The 16,333-nt window shown below is 39.4% G+C and overlaps 1 protein-coding gene across 1 annotated transcript in view; it reads left to right on the forward strand.

Moving 5' to 3' along the window:
* The first annotated feature begins 2,161 nt into the window (after positions 1-2,161).
* Positions 2,162-16,333, forward strand: part of TMEM117 (transmembrane protein 117) — a 1,400,775-nt gene continuing 1,386,603 nt past the window's right edge. The window contains exon 1 of the mRNA XM_053719203.1: positions 2,162-2,243. The gene's annotated coding sequence lies outside the window, so the exon portion shown is untranslated. The remainder of the gene's footprint in view (positions 2,244-16,333) is intronic.

The following is a 16,333-nucleotide window of genomic DNA, read 5'->3' on the forward strand; positions in this document are numbered from 1 at the left end:
CATCTGTCAGTTGTCATTGACTCACCAGATATATTCAGCTAGCTGCACGTAGTGCAGTTATTTTTTAGCTGACTTTAACTATGTGTTTAATCCTTTTGCAGGAGATGAAAACAAAGTTATATGTAAGCAGTAGTGCAATAATAAAATGCTCTAACATATTACACCTTATATATTGTATTTGCATTTTTTATTCTGTCCACTTTTAATTTAATTATGAAAATTGTGGGTATTTAAAAAAATAAATAAAATGTAGTCCAACCTGAAATGGACACATCTACATTTCAGTTTGAGCCGTAATAGCTAAAATAGCCTTAGATAAAACCTTATAAACAAAAATATGTTATTTTGTCATCAGTCATACAACCTTGTTATCAAACATTTGTTTATAAAGATTCTTTTATAAATAGAGTTTCTAAAATGAATTGGCCCTGCAAGTAAGAAATAAATGTGTGCTTGTGCGTTTATATATATATATATATATATATATATATATATATATATATATATATATATATAGAGAAGCAAGTAAAATGTGTTCACTCAGTACACTGGGTAAACACAAGTGATACTCTATAGTTGGCGCTAGTCAATATTGTGTAGGGTATAGTGGCAGCTATATAAGACAAGTACTGGTTGAGATGTATGGTCCCGGTCAGTAAGTGAAAAATATGTATACAAGGGTAGATACAGCGCCTATATATCCATTAAAGTATGGGTAGTATATGTGAATATGAGTGAAAGAAAAGGATAAATGATTAAGAAATAATAACAATTAAAAGAATATAGAAATAGTAAAATAAATAATGCTAAAAAATGAATAGATTGTGAAACAATGTTCATATGAGTCTTTAGACAATATACAGTCCGTGGTAAATCTTCACATAAAGTTGATATGCAGTAAATAGATGGTATATAATACCTTTACCAGATATTACCTCAATCTAATGAGGTAAGTATGCCGCACTGGGGGTATATACAGATAGTAGAATCTTCTCCTTGTATCCAGATGTGATGCCTCTTGGGTTTTCGTTAGCCTCCTGGAGTATGCAGGGATGTGTTTCTGGTTGTAGATAGATCCCTTGTACTTCCTTTGTGTTGGTAGTTAGCCTCTTGGAGTACCTTTTCTGTCTTGGTATAAACACCATTTATCTACCCAGATGTCCTCTATTGCTGAATTCAGAGGACATCTGGGTAGATAAATGGTGTTTATACCAAGACAGAAAAGGTACTCCAAGAGGCTAACTACCAACACAAAGGAAGTACAAGGGATCTATCTACAACCAGAAACACATCCCTGCATACTCCAGGAGGCTAACGAAAACCCAAGAGGCATCACATCTGGATACAAGGAGAAGATTCTACTATCTGTATATACCCCCAGTGCGGCATACTTACCTCATTAGATTGAGGTAATATCTGGTAAGGGTATTATATACCATCTATTTACTGCATATCAACTTTATGTGAAGATTTACCACGGACTGTATATTGTCTAAAGACTCATATGAACATTGTTTCACAATCTATTCATTTTTTAGCATTATTTATTTTACTATTTCTATATTCTTTTAATTGTTATTATTTCTTAATCATTTATCCTTTTCTTTCACTCATATTCACATATACTACCCATACTTTAATGGATATATAGGCGCTGTATCTACCCTTGTATACACATATATATATATATTTTTTTTTTTGTTTTGTTTTGTTTTGAAAAATAAGGAAAATATTTAAAATGTAACCAATTTATTTCGAAATTGTAAAAAATAATTAATAAAATAATAATAAATCTATACAGTTCGGCTCCCTTTATAAAATGGAAGAAAAAGCTTCCTGCAATAAACTATTAACTGATTGGCTGCCAGATGCAATGTGTTGCATCACCTATTGAGAATCAATGAATTAAAGCAGCTCAGTAATTTAACCCTTTATGTTTTAACTGGAAAGCCCTTAATACCCGTTTTAAACAGAAAATCGTTTTTACCTTGCAGAGTAATCCCTCATGCACAGTTACACCTGTCTCTAGATTGCAGTGCTGCAGCCACCTCTCAGCCTGCTACTAGTTTCTTCCCAGTGTAGTGAATGGAACGTACAACTGTAGCAATAGTGTGAGGAGCCAGAGGAGGGCGTGGTGGGCCGAATGTCTGCATGGCTATTCCTGGAAGCTGAAGCAATGCCCTGGAAGCTTTACCCTACTAGAACAAGGACTTATGTGAATATATCAGTGTTTTATCAGCCTGGTGAGTAAACACATTGCTTATGGATCCTCATTATCTCAGATGCTGCAGCAAGTTGGCATTTTTTTTTTCTGCCTTGTGTATACAGTGCTGCTTTATATGTGTACGTTTAGTGATGTCACTGTGCCACTATTATATTATGCTACAGATTTTTGTCATACGTAGGTGACTAAATACACATTTATTTAATAATGCGCATTAATAGAATTACAGTGTTCAGTTTGTACAGTGGCATAAAAATCTAATGTTGTTAGTTTCATGCACAATTTGTTTTAACACCATCTGACTGTGTCATGCGTATTGTCCTTACAGCTTACTTCTAAAAGAAGTAATACAATAATTAAACTGATGCAGGAAGAGACATTTTTAAAAACTATCACTGGAAAACCAATAACAGTTCCATGCACTTTAATTGTATTCATTTGTTCATGCATAAGTGTACAGACGTATTGGTTATCATAGGGCATGCTTTTAATATAACAATGAATATCATGGGTATTGGATAATGCTCTTTTTGGGCTATAGATAAAGTTATAGGCCTGTTACTGCAGTTTATTTGCTTCTATAGAACTTTGTAACGTCTGTCTGAATAATCTGTTCTGATCACTGTGTGTTCTTTTGCCAAAATAGATTTTAAATCCCCTGCTTTAGCACGTGCTGAAAAGGCATTTTTTTTTTTTTTTTACTTTTTGGCTTGGTAGATCATCTGTTTTCATTAGTTTATTATGTGAATACAGGAGAAATAAGCAGTATTATATATAATTTTTATTGTTGCTTTACCACTAACACCTGATGCCTATCACTACTTTTTAAGCATCACATTTGAGCTTCAGATACTTTCTTCATGGGGTTTTAAATGTGAAATTGTGATTGTACAATGATTTGTCTGTGTGCTACAATAAAAGTGCCAGAGTAGAAGAGATGCAACTATTTCAAAAAGTTTGTATGCACCTGACTTGTGGTAAAAGTTGGAAATGCAATGCTCTGGTGCCTATACAATTTTAGTTATATATTAGCTATTAATCTGTATTGTAAAATATGTGCATACAAAATGTTGAAAAACATTTCCTAATTTGGAGTCTAGTGATATTCAACTTGAGTATGTTTTGTTGCCATATAGGGACATATATAAATTATGAGGATTCCCTCCAGCTTCTCTATGAAATAAATAAATATTACATTTTTGGTTTAATGTCACTTTAACTCAGATAACATTTAACATCAATAAGAATGTTTTACTTGGTTACTTCATAGGATGTAAAATATATATAGAAATTAATTGAAATAATCAATACATATTTTATTTGTTTTTAAGTAATTAAAGGGATAGTCTAGTCCAAATTACACTTTCGGGATTCAGATAGGGCAGGCAATTTTAATCAACTTTCTAATTTACTTCTACTATCGATGTTCTTCATTCTTTTGGTATGTTTATTTGAAAAGCTTGAATGTAAGCTTAGGAGTCGGCCCATTTTTGGTTCAGCACCTGGGTAGTGCTTGCTGATTGATGTCTAAATGTGGTCACCAATCAGCAAGCGCTATCCAGGGTGCTGAACCAAAAATGGACCGGCTCTTAAAGGGACACTGTGATTTAGATAGAGCATGTAATTTTAAGCAACTTTCTAATTAATTGCTATTATCAATTATTCTTCGTTCTCTTGCTATCTTTATTTGCATCTGTTATTTTTTGGTTCAGCCCCTGGACAGCACTTGTTTATTGGTCGGTTAAATCAATTCACCAATCAGCAAGAACAACCCAGGTTGTTCACCAAAAATGGGCCGGCATCTAAACTTACATTCCTGCTTTTTCAAATAAAGATACCAAGAAAACAAAGAAATTAATAATAGGAGTAAATTAGAAAGTTGCTTAAAATTGCTCTATTTGAATCGTGAAAGTTTAATTTTGGCTACACTATTCCTTTAAGCATATAATAATATATTAATTTGTATTTTATATAATGTCAAATAGGCAAAATAATAAAGTAGTAGTATGACCTTTTTTGTTACTTTGATGCACTTTTTCAGTTCATCTCTCATGGGGTTGGCACATGATATTCTTGACCTATCCCGACACTCATTTTTCTATGCTCAATGCTGTTTTTTTTTGGCAAACTTCCTAAACTTCTTGCTCTTTATTTCTTTGTACCTCTTGCTGTAACTTTTCTCATTCATGAGCGCTTGTTTTTACATTCCTGATAAAAGCTAGCACTACTGCATTCTTTAACTCATGTGTACACTAGAGATGTGCATTCAGGGCTTTAGTTAATAAACAAATGCCGAATATGGTGGCCGCCAGTGGCATGCAGCTATCTTTGGGGCTGGAATTATTTTTGTGAAAGGGAAACACACTAAGACCTGGATTATTTTGAACAGGAGATCTTTTTTCACAAGAAGAAATCCGGCTCAAAAAATACTCAAATGCACTGGTGGCGACCATATTCACAAATTCGCATCCCTAGTATTATACAGTAGTAAATAGATATCAATACCATTAAAGGACAGTAAAGTAATAATTAAAACTTCATGATTCATACAGAGCATGTAATTTTAAACAAATTTACAATTTACTTCTGTTATCAAATTTGCTTGGTTTTCTTGGCATCCTTAGTTGAAGAGTAAACCTCGGTAGGCTCAGGATCGGTAACGCTACTGGGAACGAGCGTGTGATTGGTGGCTGCACCTATGCTTATTGTCATTGGCTCACCTGTTGTGCTGAGATAGCAGTGCATTGCTGCTCTGGAGCTGACTTTTCAACAAAGGATACCAAAAGAACAAAGTAAATGTGATAATAGACGTAAACTGGAAAGTTTTTTTTTTTTTTAAACTTTCATGCTCTTTTTGAATCATAAAAGTTTTTAATTTTGACTTTGTCCCTTTAAACATCAAAGCAACAAAACCAATATTAGTGAGTCTATTCCAGAATTTTTATTTTTTTAAAAGATAGATAATCCCTTTATTACTAATTCCCCAGTTTTCATAATCAACACGGTTATATTAATATACTTTTTTACCTCTGTGATTACCTTGTATCTAGACCTCTACAGACTGCCCCCTTATTTCAGTTCTTTTCATAGACTTGCATTTTAGCTAATCAGTACTGACTCAGAAATAATTCCACGAGAGTAGGGCTGCACGATTAATCGCGGATGCGGTTTTAAACCATGAATAATCGCTGCGGTTTTAAAGGGACACTGAACCCAATTTTTTTTTGGTTTCGTGATTCAGATAGAGCATGCAATTTTAAGCAACTTTCTAATTTACTCATATTATCAATTTTTCTTTGTTCTCTTGCTATCTTGATTTGAAAAAGAAGGTATCTAAGTTTTTTTTTTGGTTCAGACTCCGGGCAGCACTTTTTTTATTGGTGGATGAATTTATCCACCAATCGGCAAGGACAACCCAGGCTGTTCACCAAAAATCTAAACTTACATTCTTGCATTTCAAATAAAGATACCAAGAGAATGAAGAAAATTTGATAATAGGAGTAAATTAGAAAGTTGCTGAAAATTTCATGGTCTATCCGAATCGTGAAAGGAAAAAAATTGGGTTCAGTGTCCCTTTAAAACCGCGAGAGTACGCAATTTTAAAAATAAATAAATCTTCAGATCGTAATGAAAAGAGAGGGAGGATGAGAGCCGGACCAGTGTGCGGCCGTGGGCGGACCTGAGAATGCCCGCAAAACAGCCATTTTGGAAGAGATTGAATAGTGTGTGGGAGTCATCTGGGAGTGTTGTGGTGTGGCGGTGGGACAGCTCAAAGTTGTGAACATTGTTAAAAAAACTTTAAAGTGCCTTACTGATTTTTAATTTTTTTTTTTTTTTAACTTCTGTGACGCATAACATTGAGTTTGATTACATATTACAATATATTTTATTTATAAATGTTCATTAAGGGTTGCTTGTAGGAAGTATTGTGAAGTGAATTGTAAAATATAATATATTCAACATGTTACCAAAATATATATAAATAATATCTACTACGTACTGCTCTATCTCTATCATCTATCTTAGATAGATTAGAGGATGAATTATATATAAAGTTACTTACTAGATAAATGTAATATTATATTTAATATATAGTTTAGTTGTCAAGTGTAGATTCCCAGAAGATAAATCATCAGTAGTAGTACACAGTGGTGCAGTGCACAACTAGTTTTTTTTTAATATCTTTTTCCTCTAATTATAAGTGTTAATTTGTATGCTCCAAGAGTGTATTGGACATTGAGAAACATGTGCAGTAGGATTCTGTAGTGTTAAATAAACTTTTTATTGGAAAAGTAAGGTGTTATAGTAATTTTCTCCAACATTGGTGTGTCCGGTCCACGGCGTCATCCATTACTTGTGGGATATTCTCCTCCCCCACAGGGAAAGGCAAGGAGAGCACACAGCAAGAGCTGTCCATATAGTTCCTCCCAGGCTCCGCCCCCCAGTCATTCTCCTTGCCGCTCTGAGCAAGTAGCATCTCCTGGGGGATGGTGAGGAGTTTGTGGTGTTTAGTTGTAGTTTTTTATTCTTCTATCAAGAGTTTGTTATTTTAAAATAGTGCTGGTATGTACTATTTACTCTGAAACAGAAAGAGATGAAGAGTTCTGTTTATAAGAGGTGTATGATTTTAGCAGCAGTAACTAAAATCAATTACTGTTCCCACACAGGACTGTTGAGATGAGAGAACTTCAGTTGGGGGGAACAGTTTGCAGACTTTTCTGCTCAAGGTATGACTAGCCATTTTTCTCACAAGACTGTGTAATGCTGGAAGGCTGTCATTTTTCCCTCATGGGGATCGGTAAGCCATTTTCTTAGTCTCAAACAGAATAAAGGGCTTATTATGGGCTATAAACTGGTAGACACTTTTAGGGGCTAAATCGATTGCTTTATTTAAGTATTATATGCAGTTTGAAGTTGAATTTCACACTTTTATAACATTGGGGAACGTTTTTAGCACCAGGCACTTGTTAAGACACCTTCCCAGTCAGGAAGGGCCTTTCTCTGTAGTAGGCAGAGCCTCATTTTCGCGCCATTATTGCGCAGTTACTTTTTGAGTACAGTACATGCAGCTGCATGTGTGAGGGTCTGGAATCCACTAAAAACATTCCTAGAAGGCTTCATTTGGTATCATATACCCCCCTGGGATTGGTGAAGTCGCAGCAAAGGCTGTGGCTGGGACTGTAAGGGGGTTAAATTGTAAACGGCTCCGGTTTCAACATTTTAAGGGTTAACAGCTTGAAAATTGGGGTGCAATACTTTGAATGCATTAAGACACTGTGGTGAAAATTTGGTAAAGATTGGATAATTCCTTCATAGTTTTTCACATATTCAGTAATAAAGTGTGCCCTGTTTAACATTTAAAGAGACAGTAACGGTTTTGTGTTAAAACGGTTTTTGTGCTTTATTAACCAGTTTAAGCCTGTTTAACATGTCTGTACCTTCAGATAGATTATGTTCTGTATGTATGGTAGCCAATGTGGTTCCCCCTTCTTATATGTGTGATAATTGTGCCATAGCGTCCAAACAATGCAAGGACAGTACTGTCACAAATTGTAAAGTTTCCCAGGATGATTCCTCAGATAAGGAGGTGCTATCTAGAAGGAAGTAGACATAGTTCTACATCATCTCCTTCTGTGTCTATACCAGTTATGCCCGCGCAGGTGACCCCTAGTACTTCTAGCGCGCCAATGCTTGTTACTATGCAGCGATTGACGGCAGTAATGGATAACTCCATAGCTAATATTTTATCCAAAATGCCAGCATTTCAGAGAAAGCACGATTGCTCTGTTTTAAACACTGTAGAGCAGGAGGGCGCTGATGATAATTTTTCTGTCATACCCTCACACCAATCTGAAGTGGCAGTGAGGGAGGGTTTGTCAGATGGGGAAATTTCTGATAGGAAGAATTTCTCAGCAGGCAGAACCTGATGTTGTGACATTTAAATTAGAGCATCTCCGCGCATTACTTAAGGAGGTGCTATCTACTCTGGATGATTGTGACAATCTGGTCATCCCAGAAAAATTGTGCAAGATGGACAAGTTCCTTGAGGTCCCGGTGCACCCTGATGTTTTTCCGATACCTAAACGGGTGGCGGACATAGTGTATAAGGAGTGGGAGAACCCAGGCATACCTTTTTGCCCCTCCTCCTATATTTAAGAAATTGTTCCCTATGGTCGACCCCAGGAAGGACACATGGCAAACAGTCCCTAAGGTCGAGGGGGCGGTTTCTACTCTAGCCAAGCGCACGACCATTCCTATTGAGGACAATTGTGTTTTCAAAGATCCTATGGATAAAAAATTGGAGGGTTTGCTTAAAAAGATTTTTGTGCAGCAAGGTTACCTCCTTCAACCTATTTCGTGCATTATTCCCGTCACTACAGTGGCGTGGTTCTGGTTCGAGGAACTGGAAAAGTCGCTCAGTAGGGAGACTGCATATGAGGAGGTCATGGACAGAATTCACGCACTCAAGTTAGCTAATTCCTTTATTTTAGACGCCGCTTTGCAGTTAGCGAGATTAGCGGCGAAAAATTCAGGGTTTGCAATTGTGGCGCGTAGAGCGCTCTGGCTAAAGTCTTGGGCGGCGGATGTATCTTCCAAGACAAAATTGCTTAATATCCCTTTCAAAGGTAAGACCCTTTTTGGGCCAGAATTGAAAGAAATTATTTCAGACATCACTGGGGGAAAGGGCCATGCCCTCCCACAAGATAGGCCTTTCAAGGCTAAGAATAAGTCCAATTTTCGTTCCTTTCGCAATTTCAGGAACGGACCGGCTTCCAACTCGGCAGCCTCTAGACAAGAGGGTAACGCTTCCCAGACTAAACCAGCTTGGAAATCAATGCAAGGCTGGAACAAGGGTAAACAGGCCCAGAAGCATGCTGCTGCTACCAAAACAGCATGAAGGGGTAGCCCCCGATCCGGGACCGGATCTTGTAGGGGGCAGACTCTCTCTCTTTGCTCAGGCTTGGGCAAGAAATGTTTAGATCCCTGGGCACTAGAGTCTCTCAGGGTTTTCTTCTGGAATTCAAGGAACTACCCTCAAGGGGAAGGTTCCACATGTCTCACTTATCTTCAAACCAAATAAAGAGACAGGCATTCTTACATTGTGTAGAAGACCTGTTAAAGATGGGAGTGATACACCCAGTTCCAACTGTGGAACAAGGTCAGGGGTTTTACTCAAATCTGTTTGTAGTTCCCAAAAAAGAGGGAACTTTCAGACCAATTCTGGATTTAAAAATTCTAAACAAATTTCTCAGAGTTCCATCGTTCAAAATGGAAACCATTTGAACAATTTTACCTACAATCCAGGAGGGTCAATTTATGACTACCGTGGATTTAAAGGATGCGTATCTACATATTCCTATCCACAAAGATCATCCAAGGATTTTCACAAAGGTGCTAGGGTCCCTTCTAGCGGTTCTAAGACCAAGGGGTATTGCAGTGGCACCTTATCTGGACGACATTCTAATCCAAACGTCGTCTCTTTCCAAAGTAAAGGCTCATACAGACATTGTTCTAGCCTTTCTCAGATCTCACGGGTGGAAGGTGAACGTAGAAAAGAGTTCCCTGTCTCCGTCGACAAGAGTTCCCTTCTTGGGAACGATAATAGATTCTTTAGAAATGAAGATCTTCCTGACAGAAGTCAGAAAGTCAAAGCTTCTAAACGCTTGTCAAGTTCTTCACTCTATTCTGCAGCCTTCCATAGCTCAGTGCATGGAAGTAGTAGGGTTGATGGTTGCAGCAATGGACATAGTTCCTTTTGCTCAAATTCATCTAAGACCATTACAACTGTGCATGCTCAAGCAGTGGAATGGGGACTATACAGACTTGTCTCCAAAGATTTAAGTAGACCAGATGACCAGAGACTCACTCCGTTGGTGGTTGTCACAGGATCTCCTGTCTCAGGGAATGAGTTTCCGCAGACCAGAGTGGGTCATTGTCACGACCGACGCCAGTCTATTAGGCTGGGGCGCGGTCTGGGATTCCCTGAAAGCTCAGGGTCTATGGTCTCTTCTCCCGATCAACATCCTGGAACTGAGAGTGATATTCAATGCTTTCCGGGCTTGGCCTCAACTAGCAAAGGCCGGATTCATAAGATTCCAGTCAGACAACATGACGACTGTAGCTTACATCAACCATCAAGGAGGAACAAAGAGTTCCTTGGCGATGAGAGAGGTAGCCAAGATCATCAAATGGGCGGAGGATCTCTCCTGCCATCTATCTGCAATTCACATCCCAGGAGTAGACAACTGGGAGGCGGATTATCTGAGTCGTCAGACTTTCCATCCGGGGGAGTGGGTACTCCACCAGGAGGTTTTTGCCCAGTTGACTCAATTATGGGGCATTCCAGACATGGATCTGATGGCGTCTCGTCAGAACTTCAAGGTTCCTTGCTACGGGTCCAGATCCAGGGATCCCAAGGCGACTCTAGTGGATGCATTAGTGATGCCTTGGTCGTTCAACCTAGCTTATGCGTTTCCACCGTTCCCTCTCCTTCCCAGACTTGTAGCCAGGATCAAACAGGAGAAGGCCTCAGTGATTCTGATAGCTCCTGCGTGGCCACGCAGGACTTGGTATGCAGACCTGGTGAATATGTCATCGGCTCCACCAGGGAAGCTACCTTTGAGACAGGATCTTCTAGTACAAGGTCTATTCGAACATCCAAATCTAGTTTCTCTCCAGCTGACTGCTTGGAAATTGAACGCTTGATTTTATCCAAGAGCGGGTTTTCAGATTCAGTGATAGATACTCTGGTCCAAGCCAGAAAACCTGTGACTAGAAGGATTTACCATAAAATATGGAAAATATATATCTGTTGGTGTGAATCCAAGGGATTCTCATGGATTAAAATTCCCAGGATCCTCTCCTTCTCCAAGAAGGTTTGGATAAGGGATTGTCAGCGAGTTCTCTAAAAGGACAGATTTCTGCTCTATCTGTCTTGTTACACAAACGACTGGCAGCTGTGCCAGATGTACAAGCTTTTGTACAGGCTTTGGTCAGAATCAAGCCTGTTTACAGACCTTTGACTCCTCCCTGGAGTCTAAATTTAGTTTTTTTCAGTTCTTCAAGGGGTTCCATTTGAACCCTTACATTCCATAGATATCAAGTTACTATCTTGGGAAGTTCTGTTTTTGGTTGCTATTTCTTCTGCTAGAAGAGTTTCTGAACTATCTGCTTTGCAGTGTGATCCACCCTATCTGGTGTTCCATTCAGATAAGGTTGTTTTGCGTACCAAGCCTGGTTTTCTTCCAAAAGTGTTTCCAACAAGAATATTAACCGGGAAATAGTTGTCCCTTCTTTGTGTCCGAATCCAGTTTCAAAGAAGGAACGTTTGTTACACAATTTAGATGTAGTCCGTGCTTTAAAGTTCTATTTAGAAGCAACAAAGGATTTCAGACAAACTTCTTCTTTGTTTGTCGTTTATTCTGGTAAGAGGAGAGGACAAAAAGCTACTGCTACCTCTCTCTCTTTCTTTCTTTCTTTCTTGCTGAAAAGCATATCCGATTGGCTTATGAGACTGCCGGACGGCAGCCTCCTGAACGAATCACAGATCACTCTACTAGGGCTGTGGCTTCCACATGGGCCTTCAAGAACGAGGCTTCTGTTGATCAGATATGTAAGGCAGCGACTTGGTCGTCTCTGCACACTTTTGCCAAATTCTACAAATTTGATACTCTTGCTTCTTCAGAGGCTATTTTTGGGAGAAAGGTTTTGCAAGCCGTGGTGCCTTCCGTTTAGGTGACCCGATTTGCTCCCTCCCTTCATCCGTGTCCTAAAGCTTTGGTATTGGTTCCCACAAGTAAGGATGACGCCGTGGACCGGACACACCAATGTTGGAGAAAACAGAATTTATGCTTACCTGATAAATTACTTTCTCCAACGGTGTGTCCGGTCCATGGCCCGCCCTGGTTTTTTAATCAGGTTTGAAAAATGTATTTCTCTATACACTACAGTCACCACGGCACCCTATAGTTTCTCCTTTTTTTTTTTTTCTCCTAACCGTCGGTCGAATGACTGGGGGGGCGGAGCCTGGGAGGGACTATATGGACAGCTCTTGCTGTGTGCTCTCCTTGCCTTTCCCTGTGGGGGAGGAGAATATCCCACAAGTAATGGATGACGCCGTGGACCAGACACACCGTTGGAGAAAGTAATTTATCAGGTAAGCATAAATTCTGTTTTTAATTAAATCGCAATCACGTTTTTTGTTTTTTTGTTTTTTTTTAAATGGTTCTCCCCATATCGCCCAGCCCTACAATTAGAGACAGCCTTTAAGGGCTTAGAAATTAGTATATGAGCCTACCTAGGTTTAGCTTTCAACAAAGAATACCAAGAGAACATCACAAATTTGATGATAAAAGTAAATAGGAAAGTTGTTTAAAATTGCATGCTCTACCTGAATCATGAAAGTTTAATTTTGACTAGACTGTCTCTTTAACACCCCTCCCCCACCTGAGTATATTACTAGACCTCTGTTGAATCAAGTAAAATAATGCATCTCTCAAAAGAATGCCAAAAATGTCCACAGGTAGTGGAATTTTTCTCTTTTCAGCACTATTTTGTGTGGAAAGCGCAACAGAGGAAGATCTCTGCTAATCCAGATATTTGCACTTTCACAAGAGTAAATCTGCCACTGAAAAGTTAGAGATACAGGTACCCAAGGCCATATTCAGCATTCAATTGAGAAATAAATCACTGAATTCACATGTCTAGTCCATATAAACATCCATTTTCTCTTGTTAGGTGTATCCAGTCCACGGATCATCCATTACTTGTGGGATATTCTCCTTCCCAACAGGAAGTTGCAAGAGGATCACCCACAGCAGAGCTGCTATATAGCTCCTCCCCTAACTGCCATATCCAGTCATTCTCTTGCAAGCTCTCAACATAGCTGGAGGTAGTAAGAGGAAAGTGGTAACATATAGTTAGTTTTTTCTTCAATCAAAAGTTTATTGTTTTTAAATGGTACCGGAGTTGTGCTATTTTATCTCGGGCAGCATTTAGAAGAAGAATCTGCCTGTGTTTTTCTATGATCATATCAGAAGTAACTAAGATCCACTGCTATTCTCACATATGTCTGAGGAGTGAGGTAACTTCAGAGGGAGAATGGCGTGCAGGGTATCCTGCAATAAAGTTTGTGCAGTTAAGTATTTCTAGGGATGGAATTTGCTAGAAAATGCTGCTGATACCGGATTAATGTAAGTTAAAGGCTTGCTATCAGAGGTATATACTCTGATTAATGTGCAATATAAAACGTTTGCTGGCATGTTTAATCGTTTTTATATATGCTTTGGTGATAAAACTTATTGGGGCCTAGTTTTTTCCACATGGCTGGCTTTATTTTTAACTAGAAACAGTTTCCTGAGGCTTTCCACTGTTACAGTATAAAAGTTACAGTTGGTGCAGTTAAAATTACAAACTGTGACATTCAGCTTCCCTCAGCAGTCCCCTGCATGCTATAGGACATCTCTGAAGGGCTCAAAAGGCTTCAAAAGTAGGAGCTGTGGCAGTTGTTATGACTGTTTAAAAAACATATTTTTCGTTTTGTTAATCTGTTTTTTGTATTAAGGGGTTAATCATCCATTTGCAAGTGGGTGCAATGCTCTGCTAACTTGTTACATACACTGTAAAAATTTTGTTAGTTTAACTGCCTTTTTTCACTGTTATTTCAAATTTTGGCAAAATTTGTTTCTCTTAAAGGCACAGTAACATTTTTTTTTATATTGCTTGTTAACTTGATTTAAAGTGTTTTCCAAGCTTGCTAGTCTCATTGCTAGTCTGCATAAAAATGTCTGACATAGAGGAAACTCCTTGTTCATTATGTTTAAAAGCCATGGTGGAACCCCATAGGAGAATGTGTACTAAATGTATTGATTTCACTTTAAACAATAAAGATCAGCTGTTATCTTTAAAAGAATTATCACCAGAGGATTTTGACGAGGGGGAAGTTATGGCGACTAACTCTCCCCACGTGTCGGACCCTTTGACTCCCGCTCAAGGGACTCACGCTAAAATGGCGCCAAGTACATCAGACGCCCATAGCGATTACTTTGCAGGACATGGCGGCAATCATGGATAATACCCTGTCAGCTGTATTAGCCAGACTGCCTGAATTCAGAGGAAAGCGCGATAGCTCTGGGATTAAACGTAATACAGAGCGCGCAGATGTTTCAAGGCCCATGTCTGATACTGCGTCACAATATGCAGAAGCTGAGGAAGAGCTTCAGTCTGTGGGTGACGTCTCTGACTCGGGGAAACCTGATTCAGATATGTCTACTTTTAAATTTAAGCTTGAGAACCTCCGGGTGTTGCTTGGAGAGGTTTTAGCTGCTCTGAATGATTGTGACACAATTGCAGTGCCAGAGAAATTGTGTAGACTGGATAAATACTACGCTGTGCCGGTGTGTACTGACCTTTTTCCAATACCTAAAAGGTTTACAGAAATTATTACTAAGGAGTGGGACAGACCCGGTGTGCCGTTTTCACCCCTCCTATTTTTAGAATTTTTTTTTTCCAATAGATGCCACCACACGGGACTTATTGCAGACGGTCCCTAAGGTGGAGGGAGCAGTTTCTACTTTAGCAAAGCGTACCACTATCCCTGTCGAGGACAGTTGTGATTTTCAGATCCAATGGATAAAAAATTAGGTTACCTTAAGAAAATGTTTATTCAACAAGGTTTTATCCTGCAGCCCCTTGCATGCACTGCTCCTGTCACTGCTGCTGCGGCGTTCTGGTTTGAGTCTCTGGAAGAGGCCTTTCAGACAGCTACTCCATTGACTGAAATACTTGACAAGCTTAGAACACTTAAGCTAGCTAATTCTTTTGTTTCTGATGCCATTGTTCATTTGACTAAACTAACGGCTAAGAATTCTGGATCCGCCATCCAGGTGCGTAGGGCGCTATGGCTTAAATCTTGGTCAGCTGACGTGACTTCAAAGTCTAAATTACTTAACATTCCCTTCAAGGGGCAGACCCTATTCGGCCCTGGTTTGAGGGAAATTATTGCTGACATTACTGGAGGTAAGGGTCATACCCTTCCTCAGGACAGGGCCAAATCAAGGGCCAAACAGTCTAATTTTCGTGCCTTTCGAAACTTCAAGGCAGGTGCAGCATCAACTTTTGCGCAATCCAAGCCGGCCTGGAAATCTAACCAGGCCTGGAGCAAAGGCAAGCAGGCCAGAAAGCCTGCTGCTGCCTCTAAGACAGCATGAAGGAACGGCCCCCTATCCGGCAACGTATCTAGTAGGGGGCAGACTTTCTCTCTTCGCCCAGGCGTGGGCAAGAGATGTTCAGGGTCCCTGGGTGTTGGAGATCATATCTCAGGGATATCTTCTGGACTTAAAAGCTTCCCCCCCACAAGGAAGATTTCACCTTTCGAGATTATCTGTAAACCAGATAAAGAAATAGGCATTCTTACGCTGTGTGCAAGACCTCCTAATAATGGGAGTGATCCATCCAGTTCCACAGATGGAACAAGGACAGGGATTTTATTCAAATCTGTTTGTGGTTCCCAAAAAAGAGGGAACCTTCAGACCAATTTTGGATCTAAAGATCTTAAACAAATTCCTCAGAGTTCCATCATTCAAAATGGAAACTATTCGGACAATCCTACCTATGATCCAGGAGGGTCAGTACATGACCACAGTGTATTTGAAGGATGCTTACCTTCACTTACCGATTCACAAAGATCATCATCGGTTCCTAAGGTTTGCCTTTCTAGACAGGCATTACCAGATTGTGGCTCTTCCCTTCAGGTTAGCTACAGCCCCAAGAATTTTTACAAAGGTTCTGGGGTCTCTTCTGGCGGTCCTAAGACCACGGGGCATAGCAGTGGCCCCTTATCTAGACGACATCCTGATACAGGCATCAAACTTCCAAATTGCCAAATCTCATACGGACATAGTGTTGGCATTTCTGAGGTCGCATGGGAGGAAAGTAAACGAGGGAAAGAGTTCTCTATCACCCCTCACAAGGGTTTCCTTCCTAGGAACTCTGATAGATTCTGTAGAAATGAAAATTTACCTGACGGAGTCCAGGTTATCAAAGCTTCTAAATTCCTGCCGTGTTCTTCACTACATTCTGCGCCCTTCGGTGGCTCAGTGCATGGAAGTG

This window comes from Bombina bombina, chromosome 6 (genome assembly GCF_027579735.1).
Source record: "Bombina bombina isolate aBomBom1 chromosome 6, aBomBom1.pri, whole genome shotgun sequence".
Taxonomy (NCBI): domain Eukaryota; kingdom Metazoa; phylum Chordata; class Amphibia; order Anura; family Bombinatoridae; genus Bombina; species Bombina bombina.